General features: G+C 37.8%; 1 protein-coding gene across 5 annotated transcripts in view; it reads right to left on the bottom strand.

Annotated features, from left to right (window-relative positions):
- Positions 1 to 21,638, bottom strand: part of SCEL (sciellin) — a 232,539-nt gene that overhangs the window by 166,379 nt on the left and 44,522 nt on the right. The window contains exon 1 of one of the 5 annotated variants that reach the window (XM_039252455.1): positions 13,730 to 13,949. The exons of 3 other annotated variants lie outside the window; for them this stretch is intronic. The gene's annotated coding sequence lies outside the window, so the exon portion shown is untranslated. Of the gene's footprint in view, positions 1 to 13,729; positions 13,950 to 21,638 lie in introns of those variants that run through there. One more of the 5 variants, XM_039252456.1, reaches the window with a different exon arrangement.

The following is a 21,638-nucleotide window of genomic DNA, read 5'->3' as shown; positions in this document are numbered from 1 at the left end:
AAGTTAAAAATAAAACTATCCTATGACTCAGCAATTACCATACTAGGTATTTACCCTAATGATACAAAACTACAGATTCGATGGGGTACATGCACCTGGATGTTATAGCAACATCAACAACAATAGCCAAACTATGGAAAAAGCCCAAATGTCCACTGATGATGAATGGATAAAGAAGATGTGGTATACACACACACACACACACACATACACACACACACACACACACACTGGAATATTACTCAGCCAACAAAAGGAATGAAATCTTGCTATTTGCAAAGACATAGATGGGGCTAGAGTATATTATGCTAAGCAAAATAAGTCTGTCAGAGAAAGACAAATACTATATGATTTCACTCATATGTAGAATTTAAGAAATAAAAACAGATGAGCATGTGGAAAGGGGGGAAAAAGAAAAAAGGAAACAAACCATAAGAGACTTTTAACCATAGAGAACAAACTGAGGGTTGATGGAGAGAAGATGGGTGGGGGATGGGCTAAATGCATGATGGACATTAAAGAGGGTACTTGCTTGTCATGCTGAGCACTGGATGCTATATGTAAGTGATGAATCACTTAATTCTACTCCTGAAAACAATATTACATTATTTGTTAACTAACTAGAATTTAAATAAAAATTTAAAGAAAAAAAAAAAAAAGGATCTAAAACCTACATTGCTATTTGAAGGATATCTGCCCAGTAAAGCCAGCCAGCCAGGCTAAGGTTGGAATGTGAATGACACATTTTTATTTTGGATTTTCAACTTTAAAATTTTGACAACTGTCATAGCAGTTGGCCTGTCCCAACTAATACACCAGTCTGAGAAAACTGATGAAAGATCTTCATGGATGTGAGCTGGAATAGGAAAATCAAGCTACTGGGAATTGGTGTGAATACAGAGACCTTCTGTTTTCTCTCTGTGTGTGTCACTCACTCATGAAGCACCAGACTAACATAAGATAGTCATGGCAAAGATACTGTGACTATTTGATTCAAATAATATTTAGTAAGCAAATGTATGTGCCAGAAACCAACATAGTCTTCTTTTAGTTAACCACTAGATGGAGTGGCAAATGGTTCTTATGAAAAGGGTAGACAGCCAGAAAACAACAGCTTAATGAGACAACTACAAGCTTCCGTTAGGAGAAATAAACCAGGCATGAAGAAATGGGGGAGAAAGGAAAGAGGACACCAGAGGAAGGACATATAGAACGGAGGTAGGAAGCAGAGTTGAGGGAGATTCCTTAAGGTATTCCAGAGGATTTTCAGGGCAACCTGAGGTCCTGCCCAGAGATGGGGAAGAAATAGAAACAAGCACCAATCTTGGAGCTGGTGTCTGTTCAACCTTCTACTCATCTTTCCCCATCTTCTTTAATTTTTCCTCATAAATCTAATTTTCTAACCATGTAATTATCATTTCATTCCCTTTTCTCTCTTTTAAAATAGATAGGCTATTTTTTGGCTTTATATAGGCAATGTTCATTATAGTCCCCCAAACTGTATTCAAGATAAAAGACTAACCAAAAGAAGCACCTCCCCCTACTTTCCCAGGCCAGGGTCCACAGTTACACCTCACGGCGCTCCCCAGGTATCTGGTGGGAACGTTGGAGGGACTGCCACACCAATGAAGCAATAGCAATTCCTGGATCCTTTCCAGCAATGGTGAAGCACAGACCACCATGCAGAGCCTTGGATTTCTATGCAATACTTTTGGTAGAATATGAAAAAAAAAAAAAATCCTGCCTTAATTGTTGTGATTATCTGTAGTTGGCTGCCACTGAGCAATGTTGAGCAATCTATTTCTCTGAAGGAAACACCCATCTTTCTGGGAAAATTTAGGCACATTCCTTCCTAGAAGAGAAGGCAAAGACTAAGTGGCCTTTGGCAGAATTTTAAGACCTGTCTAAAAAAATGACATTTCACAATGATGACATGGTGTGGCAGGGAAAATCTTGATTTGACACTTCCTACTGTCTCCAAAAGAGTCACAGTGCTTTTGCACATAAATCTTTTTGCCCAAAGATGCTTATTTTGGTAATAGCCTCACTTGTAGAGCCAAGTAAATCAGTCTGTATGAGGCTTCCCAGGGAATATTGTAGGCATAGAACTGGTGCTTTTGTTCAGAAAATAACTAGACAGAGGCTGGAATCATAATGTTACTCCTTTTAAGTCAAAGGGCTTTGAGCAGTTCAGGTAATTCTGCCCTCAGCATCTTTATCTGTGAAATGAGACTAGGGCTTTGGACCTTGTCCCCTTACCTTCATTCCTCTGATTTCTTCTCATTCTCCCCAGTAGGTCAAGGTGGATTCTCTTTGTGTCCATCCTCACTCTCAGTGGAGAGGGGTCTTTTAGCATAATATTCAGAATTTTTCTGACCTCCCAATCTGCAGTAAACATTCAGTTCCCCATCACAATGCTCTGGTTTATTTTTTCCATAGGATTCATTATAACCTGAAATTGTCTTTTTTTTTTTAAGTTTATTTATTTATTTAAACTTATTTATTTATTTATTTGAGAGAGACAGAGCAAGAGGGAGCACATGCACTTGGGGGAGGATCACAGAGAAACTCTTCACTCCCCACTAAGCCTGATGCAGGACTGATCCCACAACCCCAAGACCATGATCTGAGCGGAAATCAAGAGTCAGATGCTTAACCGACGGAGCCACCCAGGCACCCCTGAAATTATCTTTTTAAAATAATGTATTGGTTCACTCACTAAGCATTTGCACTCCCTTATCCATTCACGCACATTAGATCATAAACCCCATGTCTGTTTGTTTACCACTGTGTAGTACAGTACTCAGCATGCAACAGTCATTTAATTAAGTGAATAAATCCAAGATGCACTATGTGAACTGATTGATTTTAACTTCTGTTGGACTTTATGGATGCTTCCCAAGAATGGTGGATACAATGCAAAGAGAACTTACCAATAGAGGTCTAAGTAGTACAATAACATAGTCAGAACTGAGGGAGAGGGCAGAGAATGACAAGGAAATGAGAAGACCAAGAGAGGAAGGGACTGCATAAGCACCTGCTCAGAGCAAACTTGGCAGTGACTGGAAGACAACCAATGGGAGCAGTATAGAAACACCTGCACTTTCCTTTGAACTTCAAGGATATTTCTAGTAAACATGAGAAAGCCTGGAATCATTCTCACTGAACTTCTAGCCATGTAGATTGTAATGAGATGTTACAAGTGTGATATCTATTCGTAGTGCTATTGTAAGGATTAAAGTGGGCTAATGATGTGATACCACAGTACCCTGATACAGAGTAAGCAGTGACCTCAATTCCTTGGATCTCTTCTTTCCAGGGCATCTTCAGCATCTTCTTCTCTCTCCTCATTAGTCCTCATCAACATTCAGGCTGTGCTCATAGCTCTTATCTTTTGAATATTCTCTTTGCTCCTATCTCTATTTATCTGTTTCTCTGTGTCTCCCTCACAACTAAGCTTCTGGAGAAAAACAAAAACAAACAAACAAACAAAAAACCCACCCCACCCCATCACTGATTGACCTACCACAATCCAATTACAGAAACTGCTCTTGCAAAGGCCACAACTAACTCTCTTGTTGTCAAAAAGGAAGAGCCATTCAGATCCCTTCTCTCCTACCTCTTCACAGCATTCAACATTCTTGAGCACTCACTTCTTTTTTTTTTTTTTTTATTTTCTTTTAACATTTTTATTTTATTTTATTTTTTTTTACAAATAGTTTATTGTCAAATTAGTTTCTACATAACACTCAGTGCTCATCCCCAAAGTGCCCTCCTTCATGCCCATCCCCCCCTCCCCCCCACATCCATCAGTCCTCAGTTTTTGTCAGCATTCAAGAGTCTCTCATGGTTTGCCTCTCTCCCTTTCCCCCACCATTTCCGCCCTTCTTCTCCCCCTTGTTCCTCCGTCAAGTTCCTCCTAATCCTCCTATACGTGCAAACATATGGTATTTGTCCTTCTCTGCCTGACTTATTTCGCTCAGCATAACACCCTCAAGGTCCATCCATGTTGCTACACATGGCCAGATTTCATTGTTTCTCATTGCCATGTAGTATTCCATGGTATAGATAAACCACATCTTCTTGATCCATTCATCTGTTGATGGACACTTAGGCTCTTTCCATGTTTTAGCTATTGTGGAGAGTGCTGCTATGAACATTGGGGTACATGTGCTCCTATGCCTCAGCATTTCTGTATCCCTTGGGTAAATTCCTAGCAGGAGCACTCACTTCTTAAAACCCCTTTTCCCTGGACTTAAAACAATTTATTTTTATTTTTTATTTTTAGTTGGGGGAGAGGCAGAGGGATAGAGAAAGGGAGAGAGAAGGAGGGAGGGAGGGTGGGAGAGAGAGAGAGAGAGAGAGAGAATCAAGCAGGCTTCATGCATGGAGCCTGACATGGGGCTCGATCCCATGACCCTGGGATCATGATCTGAGCCAAAATCCAGAGTTAGATGCTCAACTGACTGAGCCATCCAGAAGCCCTTGGCTTTTTTTTGATGCCACAGCCACCAGGTTCCTCTCCTACCAGTCTGGCCATTCCTTGTCAGTCCCCATTGTTGCCTTTTCCTCTTCCACCTGATTTTTAAATGTTAAAATTCCTCAACAAGGCTGAAGGTCAGCTTCTGAACTTCTTCTCTGTCTTTACTCTTTAAGTATCCTCGTCTGTTCCTATGCTTTAAATCCATCTGTATTACAACTCTCAAAGTGATAGCCTCCAGATTTATATCTCAGCTCCAGATCTGTGTATCCAAATGTCTACTTCACATGTCCACTTGGATATCATACGGACATCACAAACTTAATGTGTCTAAAACAGAACTCTTGCTCTCCCCTCACCCCAGTCCAAACCAACACACTCCTATTCCAGTCTTCTTCCTCTTGGCAAATGACACCTCCATTCATCCAGGAAATAGCAAGCCTCTCCCTCAACTGCTGTGGCCCAATCCATTACTAAGTCCGGACTGTCTTCTAAGTTAAACTTTGACTCCATCTCTTTCTCTTCATTTCCACTTCCTTCACTCTGTTCTTTCCTTCATCATCTCTCATCTGATGCTTTTTTTTTTCAATTTGCACAATTCCAATTTATTCTTAGATTTCCTATTATATCACAGAATGATCATTTAATTCCTTGTGTCCAGGACCCACAGGCAAAAAATTAAAAAATAAAAAAAAAGAATGATGATTTAAAAATTAAATCTGATTATATCACTCCCTAGAAAATAGAATAACATTTGTCTCTTCCATGGCCTACTCAGAATAAACTAGCCTCTGCTGCATCGAAGTCCTCAACTCATCTTAGTTTCTTATCACTTGCCGTGCCTCCAAGCATATGGTCTTTTTCTATTCTTCACATTTGCCAAGATTTTTCCTGCCTTGTACCCATGCACAACCTGCTTCCTTTAGATGGGCTATTTTCCCCACCCCCTTAACCTGTCTACTCCTAGTAACTCTTCAGGTTTTCATTCAAATACTGCCTGACCCACCAACCTAAATTAGACCCTCCCCCATTTTTTCCTGAACTCTGTTCTTTTCTTTCATACGATCTAACACAATTTGTAATTATATACCTGTACGTGTGATTATCTGTGATATCTATCTATAATTATATAAAGCATATATTTGATATGTATATGATGTATTGTATACAATAATATATATAATTATACATGTGATATATAAATATATTTAACACACAGATATACAGATAGACAGAGATATGTCTATAATTATATAGCTGTGCATGTGATTGTTTCCCCAGCTAGACACCAGGGATTGTACATGTTTTCCTCACGACTGTATACTCCATCCCATCACAGTGCTTGTCACAGTATGCATACAATAAATATTTGTTTCATGAAAGAATATCATTACTTAGTAGTAGCAACACAATTATTTATATAGTATAGACCTAAATCCCTCTTCTGAGTCCCTTATAGCCAGAGTGTTTGGGAATTCAGCAATGCTCTGATTTTTGTGCACATGTCGCACATAGAACACTCCTGGCAGGCTCTAGGGCAGCATGTGTAATCACACAGTAATATTTCCACAGTCCAGTGTACAAAGTAGAACTAGTTAAAACTCCAAATAGCCACATCAGGTCAGCTTCCATTTTTTTTTTATATATATTTTTATTTATTTCTAGGAGAGAGAGAGAGACAGCGTGAGCAGGGGAGGGTCAGAGAGAGAGGGAGACACAGACTCTGAAATAGGCTCCAGGCTCTGAGCTGGCAGTCAGCACAGAGCCCGACGCGGGGCTCGAACCCACGAACCGCGAGATCATGACCTAAGCGAAAGTCGGACGCTTAACCGACTAAGCCACCCAGGCACCCCAGGTCAGCTTCAATAATATCACCAATGAAGTTGTAAAAACAAAGTCTGAGTTGTCAGAGGAGTTTGTATTTGGGGAATTGCCCATGAAGGACTGAGGATCTGCCCTATCTTTGCCATGATATCTCGGTTTCATAGGAAGTGCCCACAGAAGAGCCCACTTGCACCATGTGAAAAAGCACTTGACATTTACTCAGACTGACCCAAAATAAATTCAAACCATTCATGAGGAAATAACTGACTCCCAGTGGACTCCAATCACACAGACTTTCCACCATGAAATTGTCATTCTCACTGACATAACCATCTCTTGGGAGCACTTGAAACTCTACATTTTGCAATAGATTTCGGAGGAAAAGATAAGTATAAGGAATCCTGTCCAAAGCCAGGGTCACTGCTGCCCAAGACGTATTTAACAATAAAAGTTCCGCCTCACCTGTCCTTGCCCCTGCTGCCACTCATGACTTACAGGACTTCTCTGCTAATAACTTTCCTGAAACTTTCAAGTGTGTTTGTGCTTACGTTATAAATGCTTTCTCCTCTAAATTCAGTACAACGTTACAATTTATTGGTTATTCTTTATATAGGTTACTTTACTCTAAATTATTTTGTCTATAAAATGATTAAGAATTTATGAAAGGCGTGCCTGGGTAGACTTAGTCGATTAAACGTCTGACTTGGGCTCAGGTCACAGTTTGTGAATTCAAGCCCCACATCAAGGCTCTGTGCTGATAGTGTGGACTCTGCTTGGGATTCTCTCTATCATTCTTTGTCTCTCTGTCCCTCCTCCATGGGCACTTTCTCTCACTCTCAAAAAATAAACACTAAAAAAGCATTAAAAAAGAACCTATTAAAAATTTCTATCAAAACTTAATAACAACCTCATCATTAAAAAGATTCTAGTTAGGAGGAAAAATTCAAGGTGCTTTATATTCCATCAAAAATATGTGTCAGGGCTTGGTGTCCTCTTTCCTCTTACCTTTCACAACCAGCCTGGGGTGGAGGTAAGTACTGTTCTAAAATAAATATTATGCAAGTTTTGGATGATAATTTGAATTTTAAAACACCTGGTAGATTATTATAACTTTACTTTTAAAAATATGGAAAGATTATTCTCACTTTACTATTATTGGCATGAAACTTTGACACATAAAGGTATTCATGAGAGTTATTATAACAAAATAAATACACAAATAAACAATATTTCAGGCATTATTCGCTGACTTTAAGCACCATAAAAAGGTAAAAGAATAGTAAGATTCAGCCAAATATTCATAGCAGCACAAGAAGCATATCATCAATAACTAGGGATCCCTCTAGTAAATAAAAAAAAATTTATAAGCATCTTTAACTTGATGCTAAAATGTGCATTTTAAAATGTGTACACTTGTATAGGTGCATTAGGAGGAACTTAACGGAGGACCGTGGGGGAGAAGAAGGGGAAAGTAGTTGGGGAGAGGGAGGGAGGCAAACCATGAGAGACTCTTGAATGCTGAGAACAAACTGAGGGCTGATGGGGGTGGGGGAGAGGGGAAGGGGGGTGATGGGCATGGAGGAGGGCACTTGTGGCGATGAGCACTGGGTGTTATATGGAAACCAACTTGACAATAAACTATTTAAGAAAAAATTTTAAAAAATAAAATGATAAAAAAATAAAATAAAATAAAATGTGTACACTAAGAAGATATGGTAATATCACATCTTAGATATAAACTGCCATATGTAATCTTCCAAAAGGCAAATTTCCAATACGGTAACATTATTTTTTTCTTCATTTACTTTCCATATTTGTAATTGTAAAACAAATGTAAAATGCAACTTAAATGTAACTCTAATTTTATCTGAACTCAAAGCCACAAAGACTGTCTCAAGAGTTGATGGTCTACCAAAAGAGACATCTTAAAATGAGGCAAAAAGCCATTGGTGACGTTTTATTCAGCCTTAAAGCAGCAGAGACACAGAATTTTGGAGAAATAGGACTTAATCCCCTCTCAAATTAGGAAAAGGGATAAACATGAAAATGAAGTTTAAATCATTTTAAACATTTTTTTCTTTATAAAATTTTTTGATTGGGATAAAATAGATATAACACAAAATTTGCCATTTTAACCGTGTTTAAGTTTACAGTGCTATAGCTCCAGTACATTCACATTGTTGTGTAACCCTCACCACCATCCATCTCCAGAACTTCTTCATCTTCCCAAATGGACACTCTGTACTTACTAAACACTAACTCCCCAATCCCCCCTCCTCCAGCCCTTGACAATCACCATTCCACTTTCTGTCTCTATGAATCAGACTATTCTAGGTACTTTGTCCAAGTAAAATCATACAATATTTGTCCTTTTGTGACTGGCTTATTTCACTTAGCATAATGTCCTCAAGGTTCACACACGGTGTAGAATGTGTCAGAGTTACCTTCCTTTTTAAGGTTGAATAATATTCCACTTTTGTATATATCACATTTGTTCATTCATCTGTTGATAGATGTTTGAGTTACTTCTACCTTTTGGCTATTGTGAATTATGCTGCATAAGATCTTTTTTTAAAACACATAAAATATTGGCTAGAAAAATTTCCCAACAAGATAAAACTGACACCCTTTCTTCAAAACGAAGTCCATTTAGTCAGGGAAGAAACTCCACTTTTTTCAGTCATACTACAATTACCTTTCAAAGTTAAACATTGTTTCAGTAGATTCAAAGTAAACTGTCCTCTTAACTACCTTCCCTCCAAATCATGAAGTTAGTTTTAGAATTTATGTAATGCACAGATTGTAATAAAACATTCTCCTGCTATTATTATATTTGTGTCACTGAAAGGTGGCAAGCATTGGCCAAATTCACTAAGTTAGTAACAAGAACAGAGAATAAATCATTGTCTCCTAATTTTCCAGGGAGTTATATTTACAACAACTCTGTGAATACATGTGTAAGCTTCAGAATCACAACAATCCAAATACTAGGTAGATTCTAGGATGAATTTAAGTCTATCTTAACATAAGGAGGTTTATTATGAAGACTTCACCTTATGGTCCATTATAATGAAGTTCTGAAAGACAAGTTCCCCAAAGTTTCTCATAAAAGGTATAATATGGAAGACATTTTAGAGATTATCTTGGGCAATCCCTCACTTTACATCAGGCCAAGAAGCAGTACTTTCCTATCCTTGCCAGTTGCTTTAAATCATTTAAGGCATAAAGAGAGAGATGAATTAGTCACATGCTGTGTGTTATGAATGTCTTCCTTTTGTGTCTAAAAGTAAGATTCTAGCATAATTTGATGGTTTTCAAGGCTGCATACTAGTGTTTTTATTTCATATTTTCAGGCTGCAGAGCCTGAATGCCATGAATTTGTGTTTCCTTGAAAGAATCCAAATCTTTCATCTCACGGACTGCTATTAAAGTGGATGTGTTTATCAAAGGCCAGATCTTGTTGATAGCTCACCTGATTGAATGCTTCTTGGAGATGAACTTTTCATATGAGAAGTTCATTACATAGTTGAGTAATACATACAATTATTACTATCCCACTAATCCCACAAATCTAGCGCTGTTTCTTAGATGAAAATTGTACTGCCTTCCTCACATTTGCCCTTCCTCCCAATCACTGTCTTAACATTGCCACTCAATGTGATTTCATCATGAAGGAACAGAGGAATAACTTTGGGGTTTCATGGTATAAAGAAATCATAATAAAAAACTCCACTGTTGCTACTAAATTTGTGCCACTCAAAGGTGACAGCCCTGTCATCTGTTTAAAAATTTTGTTCTCAGTCTCTCAAACAATGTCACATAAAAAGTCAGTTACACGGAAAAAAAATTAATTTCCCTTTTTGTCATATAAAGGATTCAATCATTGCAGTGAAAGCTGAATAGCAATTTCTTGCTTTAAAGGGGGAAAGGTCTCTCTTTACAATTCTAAACTTACAAAACCAATATTAGGAAAATTATTATCTATAATTGCAAATGAATTCTTTTTGTTCATATATGGTTTTGTTGAGGCTATATTTTACCTTCAGGATTTTTCATAAGTTCATTTCATTGACAGAACATAAATTGTACACCAAAAGCAAAGAAATCTCAAAAAATAGGGTTCTCAGGCTTCCAGCCCTGCAATACAGGAGACGGCATTAAGAGTATGAAAATAAATGCTGTTGATAGATATATAGATACATAGATAGTTAGAAAGAAATCAGCACTTATTTTCACATCTTTCGTTTCTTTTTTTTCTATTTTTGAATTTTTTTATCTGAGTATAGTTGACACACAATATTACATTAGTTTCAGATGTACAACATAGTGATTCAACTTCTCTAGATGTTATGCTATGTTCACCACAAGTGTAGCTACCATCTCTGCCCATATAGTGCTATTACAATACCATTGACTATATTTGCTATGTGTGTGAAATTTAAGAAACAGAACAGATAAACATAGGGGAAGGGAAGCAAAAATAAGATAAAAACAGAGAGGGAGGCAAACCATAAGAGACTCTTAAATACAGAGAACAAACAAGGTTGCTGTTGGGGGATGGGCATTAAGTAGGGCACTTGCTAAGATGAGCAGTAAGTGTTATGTGTAAATTCTACATCTGAAACCATTATTACACTATATGTTAACTAATTTGGATTTAAATAAAAAATAAAAAGAAATAAAAATAAAATTTAAAGACTAAAGATAATAATACAGATAAAAATTTAAAACACAATAAAATAAAAGCAGAATCAGATCCTATAAAGGCAAAGAAAAAACTTATGGTTGCCCATTTACACATTGTTTCATGCTCTCCCCTACATATATGGAGAGAGAGAGAGAACCATAATATAGAATATATTCATGTAACACACACACACACACACATACACACACACACACACACACACACCTGCCAAGCGGATGTACACATACATACTTGCTGATTATCAACTGTGCTTGCCAGAGGCCACACCATTCCATGTTTCCTGTATGGAATCATCTCTAGGCTCTTCCATGGAGATAGCTATAACACTGCTTCATGAAAGGTCGCCCCTTACTTTACTCGTGCACCCTCTTCTTAATGTTGTCAAGTGATGCAACAATGCATAATTTAAACAAACAAAAAATGAATGAGCCAGTTAGGCCTGGCAATTCCACTTCCCATTTATGAATTAGATGAAGAAGGCTTTCTTCCTAAGAGTTTGTCTAGAGCAGCCAGCTGGCTTGCATTTTAAAAGGCAGTTTCAGCATGTGCTCCTGTGTTTGCATCTGAGCAGTCTCTTATTTGGCAAGATTTCTTGAATATCCACACTAAAGGGAAACAAAGAAGAACCTCAGACATTTCCCTGGATGAACATACATCCTAGTTAGTTTCCCTGAGCACTTATTGAGCAGCAGAAACTTTACAAATGTGTGTGAACATTATTGCAACAAATCTGCAAGGTCAATATTATCCTGATTTCTACAACAAAATAAAATTAAAAGGAGAAATCATATATGTTACTAAAACCCAAATTTCAATCAACTATTTCAGCATGTATTATAATTGCTAACCTCCTTTGTTCCAAATACAAACTTAAGAAAGTGACATTTACCTCCATTTTCCAATGAAATACCTTTCCTTATAATGTTTAAAGTCTGAATGTCCTCTATGAACAAAATCTGAATCACCATTATTTAACTTTCTAGTATGAATTTTGCTCCCACAGGTTGCTAATTCTCTCTTCTGTGCATGATCTCTTTCTCCTAGTAAACTATGGATTTTCAGGACAGGAGTGACATTTCATTTCTATGAACACACAGGGACTGGCAGACTATATGATGCTTATTGACGCTTTACTGTATCTTATAAATCATCCTAGTCTAAAATTCACCTCAGTAGAATAATGGTAATTATATCATTGCAGACATTACAGGCCATACCTTTGTATTTCCAAGAAAATATTATAGAGCTTTCCTCTAATTTTGAGGGGGAAAAAAGAAAATGAAGCACAAAAACATAAGGACAAAAGTTGGGAAATATTATAGCACACAAAATAGTATTCATATATCATTACCAAAATGAGCTAGTGTGTGAAACTATATGTGTTCACAGTGCGTAAAAGTGCCAAAATATAAGGTGACATTTTGCAGAGTCTAGCTCATTTTCAGCTCACTAAAATGTGTATTACCTGCCCCCATGCACACATAAAGAATTCATTCTGGTCTACAATGCAATATACTCTTCCATGAAAATATTACATCAGGTACTGTTTTACTGGACTTAAGGCAGAGATCAGCAAGCACTTGGGCCAAGATTTGGAGATTCTGAGTCTAGGTTAGATGCAGCTAACATTTCAACCAGAAAAGAATAAAGATTTTTAAAGACCCCATTAGGTCTGTAATAAGCAGAATAACATTCTCCCAATCCCACCCAATATATTCACATCCTAATCCCTGGAATGTGGGGATATATTGTTTCACATGGCAAAGGTGATTTCAAAAACAGGAGTAAATCAAGGATCTGGAGCTGGGGAGATTATCCTGGCCTGTCTGGGTGGGCCCAATGTAATCACAAGGGTCCTTCTAAGTGAAAAGAGAGAGGCAAGAGTGAAAGATTCAGAGAAGGGACTATGATGAGGGAAATCAAGTCAGAGTAATGGGCATGAAAGACCTGACTGGCCACTGCTGGTTTTGCTGGTGAGGCCACCACTGAAGGAATGCAGGCAGCCTGTAGAAGTGGGAAAAGGCAAGGAGCAGTTCTCTCCTAGAGTTTCTAAAAGGAACACAGGAACACAGCCCTGATGACACATTGACTTTAGCCCAGTGAGGCCATTCCAGCCTTCTTTCTGACCTCCAGAAATGTAGACAATAAAATTATATTGTTTTAAGTCACTAAATTTATGGTTATAGCAGCAAAAAGAACCTAATACAAGCCCTCAGAACTCTGGTCCTAATATTCAATAATCAATCACACTGCAATTTTCACTTGGAAAGAATTATTGTGCAATTTATACCTAAAGGAAGAGAATGTGGAATAGAGGGAAGAAAGGAAGGCAGGAAGGCAGGCAGAGAGGAAGGAAGGAAGCAAGGAAGGAAGGAAAAATCTAATTCAGCAAGTTCACAAAAACACTAGGATTTTCACAAAAATTCAAATTCAAAATTTGGGGCATTTTGTAGAAATGTGCTACTGAATGGAGAAATGTTATGAAGCAACAATTTGAGAAAATCCAGGTGAGACAGTGAGCTTGGGTCTCCAAAGGACAAAGAGAAAATGGAAAAAACTTCAAGTTAATGAATAAAAACATGGTTGAATGTTTTTGAACATCCTGGATGGGAATAACCAAGCTAGAGAGCATATTCTCACATGCCCTCGATGGAGTAGGAGTCTCGTTATGTGCACAGGGCACTGCCAGGGCAGGGGAGAGCGCCGTGGAAACGCACCTGCTCATTGAGTGCACGCAGCTCTGCTCATCAGGGCTGGAGCCAAATTCTTCCTCCCAGAAGCAAAGCTATTCTCTGATCTAATAAACTGTACCCCGTGGTGAGCCCTAGAGACAAGGAGGGCTCCAGTCCATTCCAGTTCGAGTGAGCATGGGAAAGGCAAGCAGAGTAAAGATTAATAGCTTCGTCAGCGCTTCTTCAGTACTCCAACCTTCGCCCTGGCAACACTTGCGTACAGCCAACCTCGGCTCAGAGCCTGGAAGGTCAGATCTTCATTCCCTGTGGCAAATTTAAGCAAAGAGATAAGCAGCGTTGCAACACTGTACAGACTTAGAAGAAAGACAAATGGGGAACTGTTACTTGTATCTCGTGAGTTTGGCTTGACCAAACTTTTTAAGCTCATTTTTTTATTGGAATTATTTTGAGCATCAGGCTAAGGAAATTTTATGAAGTGGACAAAAGGTTTCTGATCCTCTCACACCACTTTTTGGCTTCTTCCCCTGCCTTCTTGCCTTGCTCAGCTCAGAGAGTCTCTCCCTGCCTTATGCTTACTGCATTATGCTTCCTGCATCAAACCCCATTGCTAAGGGTCACCCCTCCTCAGAAGTAAGGGTTCTATTAATTCCCAGCTGTTTCAAAACTGCTCTGCTCCCTAACTTCACCTCCCACTGTGCTGTAACTGTTAACAGCCTAAAATGTTCCTCCTCAGGGTGTCCTTCCCTTTAACTCGGTGTGAATGGAGACCTTTCTGTGGTCTCAAGAAATGCATCTTAGCACACAAGATTTTCACCAAAAAGGCTTCCAATCAGCTGAAGTCTTATTGTAAGTTTGATAATGGCCAATCCTCTGGAAGTCCTGTCCCTGTGAATGTGACACTCCAAGAGCCAGGCAGAGAGCATCATAGCATGCGGAGATCAAATCCTGTGCTGGAAGATTATCTCCATTGGCTTGCAAATGAGCAAGATGATTGGAGGAAGTGCAAACTGCTCTAGTGTTTTTTTCCTGTATACAAGGTTCAATTTTGGAAGATCCAACAAAAATCCCAAAGGTGCATCATGCTTTTGTAAAGTTAATACATTCCTGCCTGCAAAGATGTTCTTTTGTCCTTGGAAAGGAACCTAATAGAATTTTATTGGATTATGAACAGATCTGCCAAAGGTATATTTTTAGTCTCCTTTGGGGACTTCAGTATATTCTATATCAGAACCACCAAATTCTTAATAGATTGCAGGCAGATTTTGTTGTTGTTTCATTTTGTTTTGTTTTTAGGAAGTGATACTGTTTCCAAAAAGATACAAACTTGTAAATGCTGCTGCATCATACAATGTTATGCTGACCCAACACATACCAGTTAATAGGAAATTCACTTTGGGTAATAATTCCTGTAATACAAACAGTATCATCTTCCTTATAGCCATTAGGGTAGCAATGGCACATGTGGTCCAAGGTTGAATCTCCAAGCCCTGGGAAGAGAGGTTCATTACTGAAATAGGGTTGTTTAGGTAGGTGATTTGTCAATATATCTAAAGTGGTTATATAGTAATCATTTTTATGACTACAAGCACTAGAAAGGCTATTTTAAAATCACAACTGGGGAAAGATAAAAATACAGTCTGTAATCAATGTGGTTGTGACCTGTTATTTTAGATCTATTCTTTTGTTGGTTGCCACTAGCAACAAACAATCAAGCTGAAGAAATTTTAATCAAATAAATATTGCTCTTTAGCTCCCTGATCATATACTCTGTTGCACTGAAAAGTAGGCAAGTTCAATAGAAATCAATAATCTGAGATATGAATCCCTTGGATGGGACTTTTCTGTATCTTAAGACAACAGTCATCAGTCATAAAGATTAGATTCTTAGAGCCATGAAAAATAACACCCATTGAGCTCAGGGGCATCTTTTTGCTCTCCAGCATATGGGACAGTGAGATTGGTTTTTCTAGCCTTCATAAACAGAGGCAGAGATAAAATTAAATACCAAGTATTTGAACCAGAAATTGATCTGAGCACTAACACTGCTGATTGCAATATTGAGGTTGTTTCTTTATTCTTTTTCTTTCTTTCTTTCTTTTTTTTTTTTAAGTAAACTCTACACCCAGTGTGGGGCTTGAAGTCATGACCCTGAGATCAAGAGTCATATGCTCTACTGACTAAACCTCATAGGCACCCCCTGAGGGTTTTGATCATTAGAAAGTGGTGAAAATAGAAGGCACTTTGACAGAAAGCCTAAATGGAAATAAAGTCTTAATAGCACAAAAGTGATATAACTAAAGTTACTCTTAAAATTGAGCATTAATTATGCCACGCATTGTGCTAAATTTTTACATAACTCATTTAATCATTACATATCTACAGATACAATCTTCTTTTTCTTTTTTTATACATTGGGAAATAGAAACTCAAAGAGGTTAAATAATTAGCTGAAAGTCAGATGGCCAATGAACGGCAAAGGAGAGTAAGTCTTGTTCTGTGTTTCAAAAGCCTTGCTTCTCTCCCATCTGCCACACCGGCTCTCTGAATATGCGATGAATATGCGAACGCTACCAGTCATTCACAGCTTATTGTATTACAGGTCAAGGAGGGGAGAACATAGAGAGCCTTTATGTGCCAGCACTTTACATACATTATTTCCTCTAAAGCACAGTGTAACCTTGTGAAGTAGGCATTAATAATATTGACATTCAAACTTCTCAAGGGACATAATCAAGATTACAGAAATACTAGTATTTGAAACACGTCTGTCTGACTCAAAAACATATTCATTCAGCTCTCTCCATCCCACTACAAAGTGGAGCCTTTAGGTGATGCTGGTATTTGAGGTTTGAATAAAAATCATTTTAGGTGAGGCTGTTTTATTGACTGTAGTTATGCTTCAGAGAATATTAGTTCTGTGGCATAGCCAAATCAATATATATCACAAATTTCTGGATAACAATGTTCTGTATTTTCTAGTTTTTAGTAGAGATCACAAATCTCCTTTAAACACTTTGGGTGGGGGTGTTTGTCTGTTTTTTATTTGACTTGGACAGAAAGAGAAAAGGAAGGAAGGAAAGAAAGGAGGTAGGGAAGATATAATGAAGCAAAATAATGTTATGGTCAAATGATGTAATAAAATGGAATTGCTTATGCATAAACAACCTATTCAAACTTCTATTGAGTCTTATGAATGTCACTTAAGACATTTTTTGTCATAAACAAAAAATCCAAATTCAAATAGAAACTAACAACATTGATCAAACTCATATTCCATAGACCAAATTATAACATACATTCTTACAAATGTAAATTTGCAAATGACATAAAAAATGTACATGGCATTTGTAAGTTTTAACAGCATATTAGGTGGAAATGAGAATGTGTAGCCCTCTCTTCTAAATAGTACTCTCCTGGAGACCCTGTAGTAAGACCCTGTAAATCCAGCCCTGCGGGCTCTGCATCTTGAATGGAATCTACATGAGTTTGCATATTGCTGTGACCCAGCAATGGTAACGGCAGTGAGAAATCAGGAAAAGGTCTTGTAAACAATGCTACATGGCAGAAATTGGAGGCATAGAAAAGTGGCAGGCACTTCCTTTATTTTGAGCTAGATAAGATTATACTCATATTTTCTATCTCAAAGTGTTGTTTAAAAAATAATACATGCCTCGCAACCCTGTGGTAGAACAACAGTGACCAGGTGTTTTTTGTTTTTGTTTTTGTTTTTGTTTTACAAAGACCTCAAGATATTCTGCCCCTTGGCCCAATCACCCTCCCATTGGTATCCCCAGACCACTCAGCTGCTTTCACTGAGTCGGAGCTTTGCTAAATTTCTCTTTTGCTTTTCTTTAGGTCCACTGATTTCTATTCTATATGATTTATTTCTATTCTTTTATTATTTCCCTTTATTTATTTTCACCTAACTTTGCTTTTTGTTTTCAAACTTCTTTGCTTTAAGTTTATTTATTTATTATTTGAGAGAGAGAGAGAGAGCAAGGGAGGGGCAACAAAAGAGGGAGACAGAGAATCCCAAGCAGACTCTGTGCTGTCAGCGCAGAGCCCGATGCGGGGCTTCATCACATGAACCATGAGATCATGACCTGAGCTAAAATCAACAGTCAGTCACTTAACCCAGGCGCCCCTTATTTTCAACATTCTTTTTTTTTTTTTTTTTTTTTTTTACTTTTTAAAAAATGTTTTATTTATTTCTAGGAGAGAGAGAGACAGGGTGAGCAGGGGAGGGTCAGAGAGAGAGGGAGTCACAGACTGAAACAGGCTCCAGGCTCTGAGCTGGCAGTCAGCACAGAGCCCGACGCGGGGCCTGAACCCACAAACCACGAGATCATGACCTAAGCGAAAGTCGGACGCTTAACCAACTAAGCCACCCAGGCGCCCCTATTTTCAACATTCTTAAGATAGAAGCTTAGATCATTGATTTTAAACCTTTCTTCTTTCCTCAAATAAGCAATTTAAGGATTAAACTTCTAAGTGCTGCTTGTGCTGCATCCCACAAACTGTAATATGTTTTCGTTTTGTTATCATTCAGTTTAAAGTCTTTTCCCATTTATCTTATTACTTCTTTGATCCACAGGTTACTAAAAGTTGTTTAATCTCCAAAATTTGAAGTTTTTGATTTCTAGTTTAATTGTTATGGTTAGAAAACATACTTTGTATGGTTTTAATCCTTTCAGATTTATTGAGGCTTGTTTTATAGCCTAGCATTATCATCATGTGCATTTTTTATTTTTTTTGTAAGAAACATTCTTTTTTTAAATTCTTATTTATTTCTAGGAGAGAGAGAGAGAGACAGTGTGAGCAGGGGAGGGTCAGAGAGAGAGGGAGACACAGACTCTGAAACAGGCTCCAGGCTCTGAGCTGGCAGTCAGCACAGAGTACATTTTTTAAAGAATACATACTTTGCAGCTGCTAGGCATAGGGTTCTATAAATAGCAGTTACATTCTGATTGTTCACATGGTCTACTTCCTTACTGAGTCCTTTATCTAGTTGCTTTTTCTTTCTTTTTTTAACTGATTTCTTTTTTTTAATTTTTTTTTTTTTAAATTTCTGAGAGAGAGAGACAGCATGAGCAGGAGATGGTCAGAGAGAGAGGAAGACACAGAATCTGAAACAGTCTCCAGGCTCTGAGCTGGCTGTCAGCACAGAGCCTAATGTGGGGCTCGAACCCATGAAGCGTGAGATCATTACCTGAGCCGAAATCAGATGCTCAACTGACTGAGCCACCCAAGCACCCCTAGTTGCTTTTTCAATTAGTGAGAGAGAAGTATTGAAATCTCCAAATATGATTATGGAATTGTCTATTTCTCCCTTTGATTCTGTTGATTTTGCTTCATGTGTTTGGAGGCTCTATAATGAGTCATTGTGGTATAGTGGAATACAAATATTTGGGCTTTGTCTCTTGTTCCTGGCACAGAACTCCTAAAACCTCTGGAATTCCTATCTTGTTTATGCTTATGAGGTGACCCATGAGAGGGACCTAGATAGCTTCTGGATGGACTGGTCACCAGAAAAGCCAACCAAGTGATTAGAGAGAGACAGGGGACCTGGAGATTCAGTTCAATCACCAATGGCCAATGATTTAATCAATCATGCTTACATAATAAAATTGTCATTTAAAAACTCTAAAAGACTGGCTTTGAGGAACTTCTGGGATGGTGACCTCATCAGGGGGCTAGGAGGGTGGTTTGTTCAGAAAGGCATGTAGGTTCTGCATGCCCCCCTAAACCTTGCCCTAGACATTGCTTCCATTTGTGCTGGAGTTGTATCCTGTGTAATAAACCTGTAATTGTAAAGTGCTTTCCTGAGTACTGGGATTCATTTTAGTGAATTATTGAATCTGAAGAAAGGTTGTGCGAACCCCAGACTCTGTGGTCAGTATGGCAGAAGTGTAGGTCTCCTAGGGGACCCATTTGTGGCAGGTGTCTGAAGTGAGTACAGGACTGTGGGACTCAGACCTTAACTTGTGGGGTGTGCACTAAGTCCAGGTAGTCTCAGAATCCAATTGAATTGAATTGTAGGACACCCACTTGGTGTCAGATAATTGGAGAATTAGTTGGTGTCAGGGGAAAAAACTACACAGCTATATAAATATCTGTAATTGCTAGGGTTTTATAATTATGAAATATTCCTAATTATCTCTAATAATACTCTCTGTCTGGTAGTCTCTTTTACATGACACTTCTTTGGTATATTTTCTATATCCTTATATTTAAAGTGGATCTCTTGTAGACAAAACATAATTAGGTCTGGCTTTTCTTTTTAATCCACTTGATTTTCTCTGTGTCCAACATTGTCTAGTAGAACTTTCTGTGATGATGGAAATGTTCCATATCAGCACCATCTAATATGATAGCCACACATGGCTATTAAGTACTTCAAATATGACTGGTGTAACTAAGAAACCGAATTTTTAAATTATATTTCATTTTTAATTAATTTAAATTTCAATAGCCACATGTGGTAGTGGCAGTGGCAGTCATATTAGACAAGGCAGGTTTAGTTTATTAACTTTAAATTGCTGATATGGTTGAATATGGGTCTACCATTCTGGTTATTTTCTGTTTTGTGTTCCTCTTGGATAATTTCTATTTATCTATCTCCAAGTTGTCTGACACTCTACTTTGTCATTTGAGTTTTAGCTTCCCTGTACATTCCATTCCTCTCCCATCATTTGGAAGCACACATCCAACATTCAGTGATTCAATGGTTTTCAGCTCTTTTAAGAAGTTCCTGAGTTCCTAAAAATGAACTTGCTCATTCCACCCCTTGGTTCCTCTACTATTCTGTGCACATTTACCTCTCCTGGTACCCTTAATCTTATTATTAGGTGGTAGTCCTGTCTCTCCCTCCTATCTATCTATGTCTTGTTCTTCCTTGATCTTTCTAACACTGATTTGTTCTCCTAAAACTGTATTGATTCCTTTTTAAAAATCATTTTGTAAATCTCATGAAAAGATCCACTAGAGGTAAAACTATTCCCTAGATTAGAACTTTTTTTTGCCATGGACTGGACACATGTTAATAACACTATTCTCAGCTTCATCTGACTAAAAAAGTTATGAAAGAATTGCCTCAGAAAAACCCCTAACAACAGCACATCCTTTGTCAAGCCAGTGCCTTGTTGCTATTAGATTGAATTGAAATCTACATCAATGGAAATAATTTAATCAGCTAAAGGGATTCCGGATTCTAGCAAAGAAGAGGATACAGGATTCTCTCAGAGGTTGTGAAATTGGCAGCAAAATATTTGATATTCACTAAGAAGATAAAACCACCTGCTGATTTTCACTGCATCGAACTGGAAGGATGAATTTAGCAGACCACTTGGCACTGTCTCTGAACATCAGCAGGTGTATCAGAAAGAACAAAGGCCCTGAAGCAAAATAAACCTGATTTTGAATCCCACATCTTCTATTTACTAGTTGTGGAGTCCTTGAGATATTCCTTAATCACTCTGATATTCTGCTTTATCTATAAAATATGAAAATTAATACTTAATTTGTGCTATTGTTTTAAGAACTTAAAATTATATATTTTTATTTTCTATTGAGATATAATTAATATTCAATGTTATATTGGGGTCTCAGGTGTACGATATAATGATTCAATAACTCTATACAATACTCCGTGCTCATCATGATAAGTGTGCTCTTAATCCTTTTTATCTATTTCACTCATACCCCCAACTACCTCCTCTTTGGAAACCACCAGTTTGTTCTCTGTACTTAAGGGTCATTTTTTTCATTTGCCTCTTTTTTCTTTGTTTGTTTTGTCTCTTAATTCCACATATGAGTGAAATTATGTGGTATTTGTCTTTCTCTGATTTATTTCACTTAGCATTATACCCTCTAGGTCCATCCATATTGCCGCAAATGGCAAGATCTCTTTTTTACAGCTGAGTAATATTCCATT

Source organism: Hyaena hyaena, unplaced genomic scaffold (genome assembly GCF_003009895.1).
Source record: "Hyaena hyaena isolate Hyena2069 unplaced genomic scaffold, ASM300989v1 scaffold_413, whole genome shotgun sequence".
Classification (NCBI taxonomy): domain Eukaryota; kingdom Metazoa; phylum Chordata; class Mammalia; order Carnivora; family Hyaenidae; genus Hyaena; species Hyaena hyaena.
Note: the sequence above shows the minus strand (reverse complement) of the source record. Positions and strands in the feature narration are given on the sequence as shown.